Source organism: Nothobranchius furzeri, chromosome 2, assembly GCF_043380555.1.
Source record: "Nothobranchius furzeri strain GRZ-AD chromosome 2, NfurGRZ-RIMD1, whole genome shotgun sequence".
NCBI classification, from domain to species: Eukaryota; Metazoa; Chordata; class Actinopteri; order Cyprinodontiformes; family Nothobranchiidae; genus Nothobranchius; species Nothobranchius furzeri.
Window position 1 is genome coordinate 24,903,723 of NC_091742.1, and position 21,365 is coordinate 24,925,087.

The 21,365-nt window shown below is 45.0% G+C and overlaps 1 protein-coding gene across 1 annotated transcript in view; it reads right to left on the reverse strand.

Moving 5' to 3' along the window:
* Nucleotides 1–21,365, reverse strand: part of syndig1l (synapse differentiation inducing 1-like) — a 65,725-nt gene that overhangs the window by 43,493 nt on the left and 867 nt on the right. The gene's annotated exons all lie outside the window — the stretch shown is intronic.

Consider the following 21,365-nt stretch of genomic DNA (forward strand, 5'->3'; position numbering starts at 1 on the left):
TCCTCAGACATAGTGGAATAATGTTGCAACTTAACCCTTTACAGTTTGAAATATGAAATAATGAAAGTAATACACCTATTTTAAATGTATGTGTGTGTGTTTACATTAGATTTATCAATAAATGTGTGGTTTACTTGTTTATTCAATACATTTCCTGTGTTATTTAGTGTAAATCAGTGCCTTATGAGTCATAAAAAAATAAATAAAACTATGATGCTCCTGTTCTGAGATGCGGAAGTTTGCTAGTGCAGAGGTGAGCTAAAAACAGCAGGATTGCACATTATTATGAATGATATGCACACACCTCGCTTCTAATTGGATAACACATTCAGCCATGTTGCAAAGTCACTATCACTCAGGCACTCTGCTCTCTCCACACTGCAAAATAATAAATAAAAAGAAGTCTACATGTGGGTGGGCGCGAGCCATGGTGGGAAAGGTGAGCAAATTCACAGCGTGATTTAGATATGTGAGGATTTTCAAATCTTAGCATTTCACCATCTGTTTTCTATCAGAACCTAACACAGGAGATAGGTGTAGGAGACTATTGTCACGTTCACCATAAGTGAAAAACTCAGAAATATTCATTAAAAATGTTTTTTCAGTCAACCACACCTTTAAACTTAAAACTGGTTCTCTAAATAAAAAGATATATTTTGTTGCCTTTTACATTCAGCAATAAATATTCTGTTCCCACTAAATGTTATTGTTTTTCCTTAAATCACTTATTCATTTCATTCTTCTAAAAACATGTTGTCTGAGAAGGATTTGGGCCATCTACAACAAACGACTGGGATTAAATGACTTAGCAGTCTTCCCATAAATGTGGACCATAGGTACACATCCCTAAAAATAAACTGTGACAAGTAAGTATAAGAACCATAAATACCTGTAATACTTTTATCCCTGTCGGCAAGTGCTTCAGAGCTCAAGAAAAAAATCTTTTCTACTTAAATTTCTCCAGGAGCCCTACAGTGGCTGTCCTCCATCAGTAAAAAATATGCACCTGTTCTGTATAAAAAGCACCCAGACACATACAAACATTTATTTCTTCCTAGCCATTTCTACACCACAAAAATAACTCCAAGTTTCTTCTTTTCTTTTGTCACACGTAACCTTTTTTTTCTGATTTATCTGCAGTACGTGAAGGAAAAAGCTGATTATTTCTCTGCACGACGGCTCGCGTCATGTATGAATGGCTCTTTGCTTTATTTTGAAATGCTTTAAGGTCATGGATTTCCAATAGAAGACAACAAGATTAGACATAATGCAAAATGGCAGAGCTAAGAGGGGATATGTGTAATGGATTGTTGTCCTCAAGGTTAATAACTTGTACAATAATCTTCTAGGAGATTCCTGAGTTTCTGTAACTGTTGTTTTCATCCTTCATGTCTATATTAATTAGCATTGAACGTAATTTGGTGTATCTTATTTAATTATTTGGTAAATCTTTGCAGCTACAAAATTTGGGAGGAAAACTTAAAAAGACTGCATACACATGTCAGACTCGAAGACTGGGTTCGGGAGTAAGAGCTTTTATTAGAGACTGCTGGCTGCAAGCGGTGCTGAAAAGGCTGACGGAAGGATGAGGTCTGAGTTAGAAAGGTGGAGGTTTAACTGTCTTAGCTTCTGAATACTCTGATCATGGAACACGGTGGAACGATGACTGAGTGAAGAGCCGGTGTGGCGTCTTCCATATATAGACATGGATGACGCAGGTGCAACGTGGAGGGAATCCCCGCGAGGGGCATGCTGGGTAATGGTCCGAGACAGAAGCCGGTCAGCTGGGAGAGCCCGGCCTGGGGGCTTGGACTCTGACAGGACCCCCCGGTCCAGGGACGGCTCCAGAAGTCCCCGGGCCACCTCGGTGGGCCCAGAAGTCCGAGATGAGGGCAGGGTCCAAGATGGAGCGGGCCGGCTCCCAGGAGCGTTCCTCTGGGCCGTAGTCCGCCCAATCCACAAGGTACTGCCAACCCCGACCCCGGAGGCGAGCGTCCAGAATGCGCCGGACGGTGTAGATGGGCTCACCGTCAAGGAAGCGGGCCGGCGGAGACGCCGGAGCCCGAGGCGGCAGGAGTGAGGATTCCACATAAGGTTTGAGCCGGGAGGTGTGGAAGGTGGGATGGACGCGAAGGCTTGTAGGCAGCCGCAGCCGGTACGTGTCCGGTTTGATTACCTTCTGCACGGGGTAGGGTCCGAGGAATCGGGGAGCGAGCTTACTGGAACCGGCGCGGACCCGGAGGCCTGCCGTGGACACCCAGACCCTGTCCCCTGGAGCATAGGAGGGGCCCGGGCGGTGCCTGCGGAGGTGTTGGTGGGAGTAACGGGCGTTGGCCCGGGTGATGGAGGCCCGCGCCTTGATCCATGCATTTTTGCAGCGCCTCACCAGGGATTGAGCGGCCGGCACCGTGACTTCGGGTTCCTGGTGGGCAAAGACCGGGGGCTGATAGCCATAGCAGACCTCGAAAGGGGACATCTGAGTGGCCGAGGAGGTGTGGAGATTATGAGACAGCTCCGCCCAGAGGAGGTACTTAGGCCACTGCGAGGGCTGCGCCGAAACAAAGCAGCGGAGGTACCGGCCCAACTGTTGGTTTGCCCGCTCCGTTTGACCATTGGTCTGTGGGTGGTAGCCCGAAGACAGGCTGACAGAGGCTCCCACTAGATGGCAGAAGGCTTTCCAGAAATGGGCCGTGAACTGGGGACCACGATCCGAGACCACGTCTACCGGGAACCCGTGGAGGCGCACCACGTTCTCCAGAAACAGTTCTGCAGTGCGTCGGGCCGAGGGGAGGCCCGGGAGGGCGATGAAGTGAACAGCCTTGGAAAACCTGTCAGTGACCGTCAGGATGGTGTCGAGGTCGTTGACCGGCGGGAGACCCGTGACAAAGTCCAGCCCCACATGGGACCAGGGGCGGCTGGGCACCGGAAGAGGTCTGAGGGTGCCAACCGGAGCCTGGGTGGATGCCTTAGAGCGGGCGCAGACGTCACAAGCGCTCGTGTATTCCTTAACATCCCTTTCCATACGTGGCCACCAGAGAGCCCGTTTAAGGAACCTGAGAGTCCGAGAGAAGCCTGCGTGACCAGACAGGCGTGATGAGTGGGCCCAGGACAACGCTTCACTGCGACAGGCCGAGGGGACGTAGAGCCGACCGGCGGGGGTCTCTGGTGGCGCTGGGTCACCCTGGAGGGCGTTTTGGATGGCCTCTTCCAACGGCCACCCAAGGTGGGCCACAAAATGGTGCTCCGGGAGGATGGGCGCCGGCTCGGACGTGGGCGCTGAATGGGTGAACTGGCGGGAGAGGGCGTCCGCCTTCTGGTTCTTTGTCCCGGGGCGATAAGCGAGATGGAACTTGTAGGGTTCGAAGAAGAGGGCCCAGCGTGCCTGGCGAGGATTTAACTGCTTGGCGGACCGTATGTGGGTTAGGTTCTGGTGGTCAGTCCAGATGGTGAACGGCTGAGTGGTGCCCAGAAGCCACTGCATCCATTCCTCCAACGCCCATTTTATGGCTAGCAGTTCACGATCCCCCACGCCGTACTTCTGCTGGGTGGTGGAGAACTTCCTGGAGAAGTAGGCACAGGGATGTAGCCTGTCGTCGGGGCCGCCTTGGGACAGGATGGCGCCGGCGCCGACATCCGAGGCGTCGACCTCGACCACAAAAGGGACTGCCTGGTCCGGGTGGCGCAGGATAGGAGCCGATGTGAAATGAGCGACTAGGTAGTGGAAGGCCCGAACGGCGTCTGGGGTGAGCCGGAATGGTTGACCAGGAGGGCTCGGTCGGGTGAGAGAAGTGAGAGGTGCTACAATGGTGCTAAAGTCTTTGATAAATCGACGGTAGAAGTTGCAGAAACCCATAAAACTCTGCAGTTGCTTTAGGCTGGTAGGTAGGGGCCAGTCCTTAACTGCCTGGACTTTCTGAGGGTTCATGGTTAGACCCTGATCCGAGATCAGGTAGCCCAGGAATGAAACGGACCTCTGGTGGAAGGAGCACTTCTCGGGCTTGCAGAACAGGTTGTTGTCCAGGAGCCGGGTCAGGACCGCGCGAACATGGTGGTGGTGTTCAGCCTCTGACTTGGAGTTATCAGGATGTCGTCCAGGTAGGCAAACACCCACCATCCCAACATGTCACGGAGGACATCATTGATGAAGCGTTGGAAAACGGCGGGGCTATTGCACAGTCCGAAGGGCATGACCTGGTACTCCCAGTGACCGGTGGGGGTGATGAACGCCGTCTTCCACTCATCTCCAGCTTTGATACGGACCAGGTTGTAGGCGCTCCAGAGGTCCAGCTTGGTGAAAATCCGCGCCTGGGAGATGGCATCCAGGGCGGACGTGAGGAGCGGCAGAGGATGGCGATCTCTGACTGTGATCTTGTTCAGTCCTCTGTAGTCAATACAGGGGCGGAGATCACCCTCCTTTTTCCTCACAAAGAAGAAGCCTGCAGCACCTGGGGACGACGAGGGTCGGATGAAACCCTGCTGGAGGGCCTGGTCGATATAGTCCTCCATAGCTCTGGACTCGGCGGGGGAGAGAGAAAAAAGGCGCCCCCGGGGTGGAATGGTTCCTGGCTGGAGCTTGATCTCCATGTCGTATGGACGGTGATGCGGCAGTGCGGTGGCTCGCTGCTTATCGAACACCGCGGCCAGATCCCGATAGGGCGGTGGCAGATTGGGTGGCGCTGAACCGGATCCACCTTCCGGGCAGTCAGGTCGAGGTGGAGGAGGAGAGAGGTGGGTCCGGCACTGGGCCCCCCATTCCAGAAGGCGAGCTTGGGACCAGGAGATACGTGGGTCGTGGAGGCGGAGCCAGGGAAACCCCAGGATTAGAGGAGAGGAGGGAGCACGGATAATCAGGAAATGGAGGGTCTCCCGGTGGCCCTGGACTGTCATCTGGAGAGACTGCGTTCGGTTTTGGACAGGGTAAGGCTGGAGGGGCCTGCCGTCCACCGTGGTCACTGGTACAACCCTCTCCAAGGGGGTAGTGGGGATCCGTAGGCGTTCAGCCAGATCCACATCCATAAAATTGTCAGCGGTCCCCGAGTCCACCAGCGCGTGCATCTGGAGCGAGGTCTCGCCATATTGGAGGGTGACGTGCAGAAGGAGCCGATTGGAAAGGGCAGGGGTTGGAGGTGACCCAGGCTGAGCGACCCCGAGACTCAGTGGGTTCCTTCGTTTCCCGAACGAAGGGGGCAGTTCATGCGTCTGTGGTCGGGGGAACCACAATAGGCGCAGAGGCCCTCGCGCCACCTTCGCTGTCTCTCCTCCGGAGGAAGGTGGCCCAGTTGCATGGGCTCCTCAGTGGCAACGGGTCCGGGAGTAGGCGTGGGGGGACGAGGAAAAAGTCCAGGCGCCCTGGATGGGCGAATGAGAGGCTTGGGCCGAACCAAAACCCGCTGATCCATGCGCAACGCCAGATCCACAACTTCATCCAGGGTCTGGGGTAGCTCCTTTCCCGCCATCTCATCCCGGATGTAGGTTGCCATTCCCTCCAAGAAGACGGCTCAGAAGGCAGAGTCATCCCACCGCAGCTTGGCGGAGATGGTGCGGAACTCTGACGCATATGCGCACACAGAGCGCTCCTTCTGGCGGAGTTTTAAGAGTCGTGTCTCTGCCCCCATTTCGCTGCTGGGTGGAACAAAAGTCTTTCTGAGAGCGGCCACGAATGCAGCGTAGTCGCTGCACTCCGGTGATTTGGAGTTGTAGAGCGCAGCAGCCCACTCTGCCGCGCGTCCGGAGAGCAGGGAGGTGAGCTGTGCTACCCGAGAGCGCGCAGTGGGGAAGCGTCCTGGGTGGCACTCGAACTGCATGTCGAGGGTAGCAAGCTGACCATCTGGACTCCCCGTCTCTCCGTTCCACTTCTCCGGGAGACTGAAGTGTGGCTCTCCCGTTGGTGGAGTGAGGGCTTGCAACTGGAGCGCATGAACCTGCTGCTGGAGAGCCGTGACGGCAGTAGACATCTGCAGGGAGAGATCGGTCTGGGAGTTCAGCCTGGTGTTAAGCTGGTCGACCAGGGCGTGGAGCTGAACGTTCTCGCTAACAACCTGCTCCAACTTCCTCTTCATCTGCTCGAACTCCGCTGGATTAATGGTCTCAGTCATCCTGTCAGACTCGAAGACTGGGTTCGGGAGTAAGAGCTTTTATTAGAGACTGCTGGCTGCAAGCGGTGCTGAAAAGGCTGACGGAAGGATGAGGTCTGAGTTAGAAAGGTGGAGGTTTAACTGTCTTAGCTTCTGAATACTCTGATCATGGAACAAGGTGGAACGATGACTGAGTGAAGAGCCGGTGTGGCGTCTTCCATATATAGACATGGATGACGCAGGTGCAACGTGGAGGGAATCCCTGCGAGGGGCATGCTGGGTAATGGTCCGAGACAGAAGCCGGTCAGCTGGGAGAGCCCGGCCTGGGGGCTTGGACTCTGACAACACAGATGGACGTAATTTTGGGTGGGGTGGGGTGGGGGGTGAAATTACGTCCATGCATACACAGGACAAAACATTGACTTTCAAACCTTCGCTAGATTTTTGGAAATATCTTTATTTTCCTGTTTCTGCCAAAAACAAATAAATTAAAAAGATACAAATAAACATCTGGAGACAGTGCTGCTTAATAACACTGCTCAAAATGATCAACTACTGAAAGTAAATTTTTATTTTTAGTAAATCTATATATTTAGTCTGATGTACATGCTTCCATTCTTCATGCAGGCTTGTGACTGGTAAAGATTCATGCACCATATTGCACACACTCCTGTTTTGGGTTGTGATGGTTTTGAATAATGTTTAGATTGTGGGGATTGTATAGGCAGGGCTGCGCAGTCACGCAGTGGTTAGAGCTCTTGCTCTGTAGCAAGAAGGTCCTGGGTTCGCTTCCCGGCCTGAGATCTTTCTGCATGGAGATTGCATGTTCTCCCTGTGCATGCGTGGGTTCTCTCCGGGTACTCCGGCTTCCTCCCACAGTCCAAAAACATGACTGTTAGGTTGATTGGTCTGTCTAAATTATCCTTAGGTGTGTGTGTGCATGATTTTTTGTCCTGTGTGTCTCTGTGTTGCCCTGCGATGGACTGGCAACCTGTCCAGGGTGTACCCCGCCTGATTGCCCGTTGACCCCTGGAGATAGGCACCAGCCCCCCGAGACCCTACATGGACAAAGCGGGTTCAGAAGATGGATGGATGGGATTGTATAGGCCACTGTAGACCTTCAACTTGAAACTGTCAGGGAAGCTGAGTGTCTTTTAGCAGATGTAATTATTATTTTATTCCTGTTGTTGTATAAAACATGAAGCTTTTACTGGGATCCTGTTCTGTTAGCCTCATGAATATTTAGTTGATTTAATAAATCCAGTCATTCTCTGTGCTGTTGAAAGTTTCCGATATAACAATTTGGAAAAGTAAGGCCGTTCTCTGTTTTCCTACAAAATGGTTTATTTCTAAGTTGGTGGATAAATAGTTAATGGTCTGCACTCACTGGACGCTAAGTTCTGTCAGCTCTTTCCGACCACCACCAGCAGGCTAGGCAGGTGACCCATCTTGCCCAAGGGCACTACTGGCCAGAGCCTAAACCTGCAACACTCTGGTAACAGGGCAGTCACTTAACTCTGCCAGCATCGCTCCACATAACTTGGAACCATTTCTTTCCTTCTTTTAACCATTAAACTTTTTGAATCAGCCCAGAAAACCCTGCCACAACATCAACTGTTCAGGCTGCTTATCTGAGGCTGGGTTCTCATAAAAATATAATTATGCCAATTTCTGACCCAATCTGTCCGACAATCTTAAGGATGCCCCCGATTACTGTAAAGATAATCTCATTAGACATTCCTGCCGTGTGTGGTATGTTAAGAGTCTGCTCTGAAGTACCTTGGGACAGCTCTGATAAAAATTCTGAGAAATTCAGTAAGTTGCGTTTGTGACGTAACACATGAGCCAAAGTTATCAAGGCAGACTCCCCAAAATGACTTTCTTCCATCATCTTGTGAAGCAAAGCTATTACCTGATATTGACGTTACATAATGGATCCTAAAACAAGACGTTGTGTTGTCTAGAACTGGAACTCAAAACGAAAGTACATGTTATTTATTTCAGATTCTAGCTAAAATATGGGATTTTATACTTGATGAAGTATGGACTGATCTTACAGTATTAATTTCTGATTAACAATTAAATAAAAGTCAACACTGAATTGATTCTACTCACTTTTCTACTCATCTATATATTCACAAAATAAGGAAATCACAATCATTGTTCCCAAACCTTTAAAGTCCCAGTTGAGCAATGGTCCAAATGGTAAATGGCCTGTATTTGATATAGCGACTTCTAGAGTCATGGAACCCCTCAAGGCGCTTTACAACACAATCAATCATTCACCCATTTACGCACACATTCACACACTGGTGGGGATGAGCTACAATGTAGCCACAGCTGCCCTGGGGCGCACTGACAGAGGCGAGGCTGCCGAGCACCGGTCCACCACCGGTCCCTCCGACCACCACCAGCAGGCAACGTGGGTTAAGTGTCTTGTCCAAGGACACAACGACAGCGACCGACTGAGCGGGACTTGAACCTGCAACCTTCTAATTACGGGGCGAGCACTTAACTCCTGTGCCACCGTCGCCCCACAAATCATGAATAAACTATTTATTTTTGTGTTGCCATGTCCTGAACTAAATTTAACACACATTTTTAATTCTTTTCTACATTTCACCCATCACTTCCTCTCTAAAACACCAGCCTTTTTATCCTATAATAACTTCCTTTGTTGTGGGTTTCCTTCTTCATTTTTTCCACAATGTTGAATTTTTGCTTGCTATGCTTTTTATTATTTCTGTACCTTGAAAAAAAATTCAAGCTCCACTTTCCCAATGTGTCTATTGCTCTCTGAGCACTAGACAGCCAACATGGTCCCTCACTGTTGGACTTAACTCTTCTGTCTCAATATGCTGACACGATTGTTCCACACTGATGGTCCTTTTAGTCCACATGTGGCTCCATGCAGGGGTAATTTTGGTGAATTAAAGTATGAGAACATTGGATCATTGGATGAGCAGCTGTTGATGCTGTTGAGTGCTTTTATTGCTTCTGCTTTTCAGAAGCACGCTGCCCTTTAACCTGTTCAAACTTCTTACAAGCAAATTCATATATTTTTCTATAATTCATAATTTTAAACGTGTTTGCTAAAAAAACTCAAATTAAAGGAAATTCTAAATATATTAGCATTAATAAATTATATATTATTGCTATGGATGTTTAAAGTGAAACATTTACATTTGTTATGGCAAAATCTTTCAGTTTGAAGAAGAAGAAGAAAATATCATTTCTATAGCGCCTCTCAAGACAAAAATCACGAGGCGCTTCACAAAAACAAAAAATGTAAAAATATGAAAAATAATTTAGAAAATTTTTAAAAATATATTTAAAATGAGCAAAAAATAGACATTTTTGATTAAAAAATGTTAAGAAAGAGAGAGAGAGAATAGAAAAGAGGGAAATCAGTGGATCAGTGGATTCCTCAAACTTGTCAACCTTTGGTTGGCTACGCAAATCATAACATGAGAACCTTAAAACTGGATCACTCTGGGTGACTCAGCAGTTCCAGAGAAAGCTTCAGACCGGCCATCTGACGCAACACCTCTTTAACCCATTCACAGCTTTTGACACGTCATCAAAATCTTTTTGCACCTGCGAAGCTGATACCGCAACAGTTCCTGCAGAACGAGCTGATATTGTTCAGACTCCTTCAGAGTCCCAGATGCGTGGTTCCATCCATCTGACGTGACCCGAGACATCTCAGGACTGGAGAAGTCGGTGCTGTGGTCAATCTACCGGACCTTTGGAGCCAGAGGTAATCCGACTTCTCCGACCTTCGGATCCACTAAGAGGGTCTCCAGAACGGGTGAAGTACACACACAGATAGCATCTGATGTGCTTTTGATAATAATCAACTTCATAGCTTAACACAAACCAAATTCTTTTGCATCCAGAACTCAGCTCTCCTAGATACGGAAGTTCTGACTAACATCGCATTCACACATAGGTTCATACATCATATCTAGTTCCATCCATCACAGTAAATGTTAGTTAACCTGTCATGTTTTAATTGTTGGTAAAATAAATTCTTACTTTTATAAACCTGTTTTCTGGATCAAAACGAAGTGTGTACAATCCCCTAATAAATAAAGAATCCTAGAATCTTCTGGTAAACACACAAAGACTAAGCAGGGTTGATATTCTATATATTTATATAAAGTATCACAGCTTATTGGTCATAAGTAGAGGTAATATATGTTGAGCTCTTAAAGCACTCAAATTACCAAACCCTACACCTAATTTGAACACTTAGCTATGTGCATGTAAATTTAATGAATGCCGTAGAAGGGAGAAGCAATAGTATGGTGTAGGGAAAATGGAAAACTGTTTAAAACACCCAAAATATATTTAGAAATACAAAAAATAAAAATAAAACAATAAAATAAAATCCAATTTATGTTATGATTATGTTTATTTAGTTGGCAGACACTTTTTATCCAAAGCGACTTACAATTTATTAGGGCTGAAACGATTCCTCGAGTACCTCGAATAATTCGAGTACAAAAAATCCTCGAGTCAAATTCTCTGTCTCGAGGATTCGTTTAATTCATATTTAATTAATTCATGGCTTTGCAATCGCCCGGGGTCATGTTTCACCCGGACCGAAATAAGTGACGCACATGCTCACTGGGCTGAATGCACACGCGAGTAGCGAACGTAACTTAACTTTCTCTTAAGCCATGGTGGACAACGTGGACCCCGGTGGAGTGCGAAAAAGACAGAAAAAGTCAAAGTTGTGGGACCATTTTTCACGTCGTAAGGCGGAAAACGTAGTCCAGTATAAACACTGTAAAATGGATTTAGCCTACCACAACACCACATCCTCCGTGCTGCAGCATCTGTAAATGTCACTTCTGCAAGCGGACTCAGAGCCTCTACAAGATAATGCATTTTAGCCTGTATTTCTATATATTCTGCAGACACTGCGACTTTTTCGTTTGTAGCACTCAGTTTTAGCTCACACCATACATCTGGTAGCAACACGTCGAACTTAAAATGTGCTAAAAAAAATAGCAGTTTTTACACAACACGTCGGACTTTATATTGTGTTATTGATGTCCGTTGTCCCTCTGGGTTTCTGCAGGAGGACACGGGTATTTATGAGTGGCGGAGGAAAACGAAAGAAAGTAAATAAATGTTTTGTGATCAGTATAGTTTGACAAAACCACGACAAACATGCTTTCGACAATCCTTGTTATTGTGTGAGAAAAAAGTGTAGAAATTAAAACGGACGTGTGTTAATAGGGAAACAGCCGGCGAGCTGTTTGCGCATGCGCCGTGAGCGGTTCTAGTTCTGTTTGGGCCGCAGCCGCTCGCAGCTCTACTTCAACAGCTATCCTCTGGCTTGCAGGTTAGCAGATTCTCGCACGAGGGGAAAATCGGCTCAGGTTGTATACTTATTTTTTGCACAGGCATTTGTTTACTGTGAAGTAAAGTTGAAGTGCTGAAGTTTTGAAAACTAATTTTGAATAAAACTTGAAGAATAACTGGCAGTTGCTTGCTCATTTTAAGAGGTCTTTCATATTTTATAACATGCTATTTCATATAATGGTTTACAAACACAAAAGGGTAATTTATTAGAGTACTCAATTAATCGAAAAAAAGATTCGATAGAGTACTCGATTACAAAAATATTCGATAGCTGCAGCCCTACAATTTATAACCTATAGGGAATGTTGTGATCTGTGGGGGAAACCGGAGTACCCAGAGGAAACCCACGCATGTATGGGGAGAACACGCAACTCTACGCAGAAAGACCGCTGCAGAGTTTCGAACCTGCAACCTTCGTGCTGCGAGGCAACAGCGCTAACAACTGTGCCACCATGCAGCCCAATTTATATATCAGTCTGACTGTAGTTGAGAGTGGGATCCGTTCGCAGTGGCTTCATGAATGTCTGATTCATTTGCTGTCTGGATGCTAATAATAACCTGCTCTGGCTGCTGGATCACTGAGAACCTTCATCAGCATCTCACTGGTGTCCAGTGTTAGGGAGTAACAGAATACTATTTAGATTACTAGTTATGAGTACTTGTATTCCATTACAGTTACTATGTTTAAACAGGGTATTTAGAACACAGTTAATTTCAAATTACCATTGGGATACTTGTGTTCTCCTAGCCTGGCAAGTCTTCAGATTTGTGTGAATTAATAGCCCGGTGACTGCCGTTCCAACGTTGGGAAGAGCACAATGCTCACAGCACCCAGCAGGAGAAATGACACTGATTTCAGAGATTACAGAGCCCCGCATTATGAAACAGCCAAATGGCACCACAGTCCCATTGCTCAGCATGAAACCCCTTTTCATGGTGCAAAACAACATTAACAAAAAATAGTACAATCAGAAAACTGAACACGAGACTAACCAAATCCACACAACCCTGTGAAAACCTGTTACCCACAATGCACCTCACCCACTGCCTGTTCCACAGCGAGCGTGGTTACTACAATAGTCAGACCATCATCCACTGACGACTCTCAGTTGTGGGTCAAAACTGTCTCTTCTCCTTGCGCTATTAGATAACTGACAATGTGACCCTTTTTGTGAATATTTTTCTATCGCTTAATTAAATGTGACAATGATAAATGACATTAACGAAAACCCAAATGTGCTGCCAGTTGAATGCTACATCTAGCCAGTCAGGCAGTGAGGTGAAAGTGGCACACTTCATGCTCCTGCTCCACCATGTTTTTTTTACTCCAGTCACTTTAGCTCATAACGTCTGAGAGATCCTAGCATCAAGCTAGAATCAACACTGCTCTGTTTAAACCCTTGCCCAGCACACCACCACACTCTGCTAACAGCATGTGTATCAAAATAAGTATTTTCAGTTACTCCTTATGTAGAAAACTGGTATTAATTGGTAGTATTGGTAGCTGCCTAAGAAAGTGGCCTCACCCAAATGCCTGGTAGAAAATTTCCTTTAGAGGTGGAACAAGAGGATTACGAGTTTGTCCAGCATCAAACACGATCTCTGAACATTCAGCATGTCATGTTTCTAACAAAACAATTCCTGCTGTTTTTTTCCTTGCTGGTCTCTGTTCTAGTCAGAGACACAAACCAGAATAGGGGCAAACCATTGCCATCTTTGAATATAATAATGCCATCACTTCATAGATTTCATGATGCATTCATTCTGGAGGACATCAGGCACTGACTGAGGCATAATATTCTATATTTATTAGTATGACAGCCATTCTGGGGCCATTTGTCAGAGTAAGTTGCCCTTTAGCAAGAAATGTCTTCTGTCTGGCCACTTGTCCATAAAGGTCTGATCAGTGGAGTCCTACACTGATGGCTGCCCTTCTCTAAGGGTTTTCGATTTCTACATGGGACTGTTGCACTTAGATTGACAGATGATCTAGAAGTTTATTTGATGATTAGGAACCACTTTTGTGTTAGAACAAGTATTTGGACAATGTTTTGTGCTTTAGTACTTGGACTTTGTTGTGTCGTTCACCATCAGCTAAATAGAAAGACGTGTGTCCTGCAAAGTCATTTCAGTTCAGAAGGTTCAGAGAAATGCTATAGAAGCATCTAAAGGACTAAGGAATAACGTAAGAATGCCTTCAATTATCAATTATCTATTTAGCCTATCACAAGGCCACAACTTACTGCTTTTAGGCATCTAGATGTGGTAAAGATGAATTACTGTCCAACAAAGCAAGCATAATAATTAGATTTAAGTGATTTGGAATGTAGCATGGTTTTTCTGCCAAACGGGCTCGTCAAAGTGTTTCAGAAACTGCTGATTTACTGGGATTTTCACCCACAACCATGTCTAGGTTTTCCAGTGATTACTTCAAACAAAAGAAATTATCCAGTGAACAGCAGTATAATACATTATATTATTTTAAATTAAACCATGTCAATTATATTTCTGTCTTTTTATCTAGTGTGGCAGACACCATCGTTGGTTACTACCAGCAAGATAATGACCTAGTCTACTAAGTCACCCGTGACAGCAAGGGGTATGTAAACTAGGCATTATTTACAGTGTATTAGATTCAGTGTTGCAGTAGTTACAGTCTAGGTCTGATTGGAGTCTAGTTTTGCGGAGGTTCGTCTCACGGCCGCAGCATCAACTTTTGTTTTTATTTTTTAGCAACACTTGCCAGTATTATGTTCTCAACTCTCTATTGGTGTTTAAAATCTAAGGTTTAATCTGTTTGTTCTTTACTTTATTTGTTTATTTAGCCAGTGCGAGTCCATGTGTGAGCAGAGTCTCAACTAAAATGCTGCTTAGAAATGATCCAATTAAAAATCTTTCAGAACATAATTCAGTTCAGTTCATTTTATTTCAAACATATACATTCACCAACATTTCATAAAATCCTTCCAATCCTTCCAATAATCAAACAAACAAATAAATAAATAAAGGAAATCTGTTCCAGCTGGCTAACTAAATTACTGCCGACACCACCTAGAGTTGAACCAGCGTCAGCAGAGGGGGAAACGAAACAAAAGTAAAACAGTAATACCACTGGACTACCATAGATAATGCAAAATAGAACTCGGAGCAACTATGGGCAGGGATTCGCTAAAAGGAACCTTTTTATTTTGGGATATAAATTCAGACCTTGTCTTTTAGCAAATTATACTTATCTTGCTTAATTTGAACAAAGATCAGAGAATCAACAAATGTTAACTAGTAACAGCCTTAGTTCATATGGGTCTGACAACTGGCCCGATGCCACCCCTTTCTGCATGCTGCAGCCAGGTGTACTTGCGTCTTTTTAATGCCATAATCTAACAGTTGACATGTCTCTCCAAGCTTCGTTAGTGTCTACAGGAATGATTCATCACTAAATTAAATAAATCAGCTGTGTTCATGATATAAAGCATGCAGGAAATGTGATGGAACCAGACTGCAGTGTCAAGTATATCAGCTCAATTTCCACAGTTCAAGTCCAACAGACCAGACCGGCAACTCTGAAGTTGCAAGTGCAATATTCTGCCCACGGGGGGCGACAGGGGATGGGCGGTCTTTCATTAAACCTGTAAAGTATCATTTGAGCACATAATGGCTCAAGAAAATTATTTTAAAATGTGAAAAAAATTGCAAAGAATCCCTGTAAATGAAAGTTGAGTATATGTGTGAGATTTCTATATGGCTGAATAAATCTGCTACATTTATACTAGGGCTGCAGCTATCGAATATTTTTGTAATCGAGTACTCCATCGAATCTTTTATCGATTAATCGAGTACTCTAATAAATGACCCTTTTGTGTTTGTAAACCATTTTATCAAATAGCATGTTATAAAATATGAAAGACCTCTTGAAAAGAGCACGCAATTGCCAGTTATTCTTCAAGTTTTATTCAAAATGAGTTTTCAAAACTTCAGCACTTCAACTTTAGTTCACAGTAAACAAATGTCTGTGCAAAAAATAAGTATACAACCTGGGCCGATTTTCCCGTCGTGCGAGAATCTGCTAGCCCGCTCACGGAGCAAGCGCAAACAGTTCGCCAGCTGTTTCCCTATTAACACACGTCCGTTTTAATTTCTACACTTTTTTCTCACACTAACAAGGATTGTCAAGAAAGCATGTTTGCCCTGGTTATGTCAAATTATACTGATCACAAAACATTTATTTACTTTCTTTTGTTTTTCTCCACCACTCATAAATACCCGTGTCCTCCTGCAGCAATCCCGAGGGACAACAAATATCAATAACATAATAAAAAGTCCGACATGTTGTGTAAAAACTGCTATTTTTTTTAACACATTTTAAGTCTGACGTGTTGCTAGCAGACACACAGTGTGAGCTGAAACTGAGCGCTACAAACGAAAAAGTCGCACAGTGTCCGCAGAATATATAGCGGACCTCCGAGTCTGCTTGCAGAAGTGATATTTACATGTGGATGTTTCCTGGTCAGGTGCTGCAGCACGGAGGATGTGGTGTTGTGGTAGTAGTGATGCGTCGTTCGCGAACTAACCGGTTCTAAGAGCCGGCTCTTTGAAGTGACCGACGGGAGCCGGCTCGTCATTGGGAGCCGTCCCGTCCCGTCCAACCCCCAACCCCCCACCCCCCACCCCTACCCCACCCCACCCCCACCTAAGCGAAATCTACAGGCGATTGGTCAACATGTGTAACTGCGTGTCCAGACTGTCCACACACAGAGCAGTAGGGGCGGGGAAGAGGGAGGATCAGACAGACACACAGCAGAGCACATGCGGGTGGAGGGAGACGAGAGGGAATGAGCAGAAGGAGGAGTAGGAGGAGGAGGAAAAAGACGAGCGAGAGAGAGGACAGTGCGGCTACGGTGAGAAAATGAGCGACAGCAGTCGAAAACAGAGCCAAATTTGGACCCATTTCAGTATTATAAACAGCTCAAGGGCCGAGTGTAATGTGTGCAGGGTGAAGATATCATATAGAGCAGGCTCCACAAATAACCTGCACAGGCACATGAAAACTGTTCATCCATCTGTGCTGTTAGAAGAAATAAGACAAGCAAGGCAACCTGCAAATGAAGGTGCCAGTGTGTCTACTGCAACTGTTGCTGCTGCAGTGTCTACAGCATCTTGCAATGCACCACCACAACCACCTCCACCTACCCAGAGCTCTATGAGCCAGTTTCTGCAAAAGGCTATGACCCCAGCCAGACAGAACGCAATTGATGAGGAACTTGGAAAAATGGTTGCACGGGATTTTCAGCCATTCTCAATTGTGGATGACAGAGGATTCAGAAGCTACACCCATGCTCTCAATCCAATGTATGCAGTTCCAAGTAGAAAAACACTTTCTCAAAAAATCATCCCAGGCCTATATGATAGAGAACGTGCTTTACTCCAAGAAAGGGTAAACAATTCCACAGCTGTTTGTTTAACAACTGACTGCTGGACATCTCGAACCACTACATCATATATGTCAGTCACATGCCATTTTGTTGAAAATTACAAAATGGTGTCATGTCTGCTGGATTGTTTTGAGTTCAGTGCCAGACACACTTCTGAGAACTTAGCAGAAGAGCTGCTCAAAGTGGCAAAAGAGTGGGGTGTGGAAAACAAAGTGGTTTGCTGTGTTAGTGACAATGCAGCTAAAAGTTAAGTTAAAGTTAAAGTTCCATTAGTTGTCACACACACTGATGTGTGTGCGAAATTTGTTCTCCGCATTTGACCCATCCCCTGGGGGAGCGGTGAGCTGCAGACACAGCCGCGCCCGGGAACTATTTGGTGGTTTAACCCCCCAATCCAACCCCTTAATGCTGAGTGTCAAGCAGGGAGGCATTGGGTCCCATTTTTTCAAAGTCTTTGGTATGACCCGACCAGGAATCGAACCCTGATCACCCAGTCTCAGGGCGGACACGCTACCACTAGGCCACTAATATAACTAAAGCAATTCAAATCCTGAAATGGACCCACCACCCGTGCCTGGCACACACTATCAACCTGTTCGTGAGAGGTGCTCTGAAGGTGATGAAGCCGACTGTGGACAAAGTAAAGGCAATAGTGGAATTCTTCCACAGGAGTACCACAGCCAGAGAGAAGCTCAAGTCAACTCAACGGCAGATGGGCATGCCTGAGCTGAAACTCAAACAAGACTGTGTTACTCGGTGGAACTCCACCTTTTACATGCTGAAACGGATCCTGGAGTCCAAGGATGCAGTGATCTCAACCCTGGCTGTCATCAATGCACCTGTCAATCAACTGAGCCAAGAGGAATGGGACGTACTGCAGGAAGCATGCACTATTCTGGAGCTATTTGAGCAGGTCACTGTGGAGATCAGTGCAGACAGGTACAGTGTATAAATATTATCACATTATTTTTATAGCCTTCTTTTGCACTTATTTTTGTAACTCCTTAAGTTGAGATTTCTTAAAGTGTTCAGTTAATAAATCCATATAAATGATAAATATTTGATATATTGCATTTTTTTACATTATTAAATCATTTTACATATAGTTTTGCATTATTTTTGGTGATAAATATACTTTATGCAACAGAAAATCTAAGGAGCCACTTGGGAGCCGAAAGAGCCGGCTCTTTTTGGTGAGCTGAGCCAAAAGAACCGGCTCTCTAAAAAGAGCCGGAATTCCCATCACTATGTGGTAGGCTAAATCCATTTTACAGTATTTACACTGGACTACGTTTTCCGCCTTACGACGTGAAAAATGGCCCCACACCTTTGACATTTCCAGTCTTTTTCGCACTCCGCCGGGGTCCACGTTGTCCGCCATGGCTTAAGAGAAAGTTAAGCTACATTTGCTACTCGCGTGTGCATTCAGTGCAGTGTGTATGTGCGTCACTTATTTTAGTCCAGGTGAAACATGACCCCGGGCGATTGCAAAGCCATGAATTCATTAAATATGAATTAAACGAATCCTCGAGGCAGAGAATTTGACTCGAGGCTTTTTTGTACTTGAATTATTCGAGGTACTCGAGGAATCGTTTCAGCCCTAATTTATACATACCTAAATATGTGTTTTAGCATTAGCTTGAAGGAGATCTGTGGTCTGAAAACAGGAAGTAGCTGGTAACCAAAGTAGTTTAAACACAGCTTTTAAAAGTACAATGATTCCCATGAAATTAGTAGCTTTAGCTGCAGCAGCATTCCTCCTATGTGCTGAAGCTAAGCCGACAGTGGATTACCTCTCATGTCATTACTTAGGGATGCTCTTGGAAATCGTTATGATGTTGTCATGCTTTGAAATGTTGTTGCTGCTTTTTTTTTCCCCAGCAAATGGGAATTAAAGTGTGAATAAGCTATTTTGGTGCAAGCTGAGCAATGTAGGACACCTCAGAATCAGCAAGGATAAAAGTGAGAAATAAATAACCTCTCCTTTTTTATTTCTATGTGTGAGTGTGTGCACACTCATTCGGAGGCGTTTGAATGCACACATGTATGCAAGAGCGGGAGGACGTTTTTGGGCAAACACGGAGTAACAAAAAGACCGAGAGAGGAGGGGAGGAAAATAAAGCAAGATCACAATTATATGTGATTCTCTGGCTGAAACGCGTTTGGGCAGGCTGGCAGAAAGCAGAGGCTGAGAGGTAGAAAGAGCTGGGCAGTACGGCTGGAAGCGAATGAGGCAGAGCGTTTGGTGATGCAATGGGTAGTGACAAATATGCCTGTGTGCTGCAGCAAAAGGTGACTGAAGAGGTGTTTGGAGATTAGAGAACAACCTGTAAATGTGAGCGTGGAGATAAAAAAAAAAGGCTGGTAACACCGACATGCCAATCACCCACACATCCCAGCACTTGAACCCAATTAGGCTCCAGGCAGCGCAGTTTGTTTTCCCCTCTCAGCCTCCTGCCAATCTCCGTCAGACCTCTGACCCCCAAGCAGAAAGCGAGCATCATCAGCAAGGCCGCTAGACTGGCGTGGCAAGATGCCGCAGAATACCAATGTGCCTGAAATGTTTACCGCCGCAGTTCATCCACCACTTCTTCCCAGAGACCACATGTGGAGCTCTGCTCTCTGCGCTCAGTGACAACTCCATATCTGCGTAATTTAATTTTAGAAGCTTCACGCGTATAATAAGGCAACTTCAGATTGTCATCTACGGCAACAAATCTGGATAATGAGCGAGAGCAAGCACATGTGCCATTCGTCTGTGCACTCTTCCGATTATGGAAAATTGTTAAATGAGCGATGTTGACTGATCCTTTTTGAACCATCACCATCAAAGGCGACCGGGTAAAATATCATAATCCACTTGAAATTAATCTGAAGCCAATTCCTGTGTGAGCAGCCACTGCCCTCTTGTCTAAAAAACCCTCAGTACCCTCCACGAACACCTCAGGAGACCTGTCTGCTTTACCTCTTCGCTTACTGTTTCTCCACAAATCTGCTGAGATGATTTACAGTGCTCCTCAATGTGCAATTCCACCTTTTCTGTCCTGTGTGTTTGAATTATTCAAGGGGAGGGTGTTGTCAGAAGCAGTCACGCTCACATTTTGCTGGAGTGGTTTGTTTTCCATGAGGCTGGCTGTGTCTGAGTAGACTTCACTGCCTTTATTGATAACAGACTCCAGGAGGGAACGACGAGGCACCAGAATTCAGACGGTGCTGTAGATGGTGTGGATGGACCACATATCCACCCGTGGTGAAAAAAGCAGCACATTTATTGGAAGCAATTTTTATATTTCAACTGACACATATTTAAAGGTGCATGTCCACACCTAGATGATGGTAGACATAAGATTCATACAAAAGGTTGAGGAGCTTCTTAAAGAACACAAAGAACACTGTGAGGATCATGAATATCTTAGCCAATAACATCACAAAAAAAATTGCATCCTTCTAAAATCTAGAGAAGTCTGATTTATGAGGATTGAAACCGATTTCAGATACCTTTATAGTCTTCATCGATCTGTCTTAAAGATTCATAATTAGTAATCTTTTTTTTTTCATTTGCTGATCACAATGAATTGAATTAGGGTTCTATAAAAAAACTTCCATATGAGAGCTGTTATTACTTAGGTTAGGTTCATGGATTAATTAAAATGCAGGGTATTTTAAGCGCATGTGGGCAACGATGTATTTGTAGACCAAAATAAATTAAACAAAAACTAAAAAAATCTAAGGATGCATCTATTTGGATTTTAAGTGATGACACCAATTTCTTGTTTTTGAAGTGCTCTAACTCTTCGTCGTTGGTTATGACAGATTCTGATTTATCCTAAAGAACTGTAATCATGCCTGCAGATTTAGTTCTGAAAATTCCAAATAACTTCCAAATATCAAGGAAATAAAAACTTCTGCATCCACCAACATTAGCATGAATTAGCTCTTAGCTAATATATACATACATGTGTGTGTGTGTGTGTGTGTGTGTGTGTGTGTGTGTGTGTGTGTGTGTGTGTGTGTGTTTGGCAAATGGCAATGATGCGTTCACTGCCCAAAAGAATAAATCTCGAGGCCAATTTCAATCAAAAGCTGTTTTTTTTCTGTGTATTTCAACAAACATCGTGCAGCTTCATCACACAACAACTTTATTATTAAGAACTGCTTTCAGGTCAAACCTACAGCAGGTTAAAGTAAGTCAATCGCATGCACTGTAGAGTAGTCGAGTGCATAACCTTTTTCTGAATGTCTCTATGGATTTTGGCAAAGCTATTAAATATTTGATGAACCACTTAAGTGTGATATTACTGCGTGAAGGGAATGAAAAAGTACAACAACACCTTTTTTGATGCCTGTTTTTTTTCTTCCTTTTTTCTTTGTTTACTAGGTAGGAAATTCATGCACTTTTTGTCCAAACAACTGCTCTGACTGGTCTGTAAAACAGAAATCCTTCCTATAACAGCTAAGATTAATTTCCATTCCAGCAGTAAGTCCC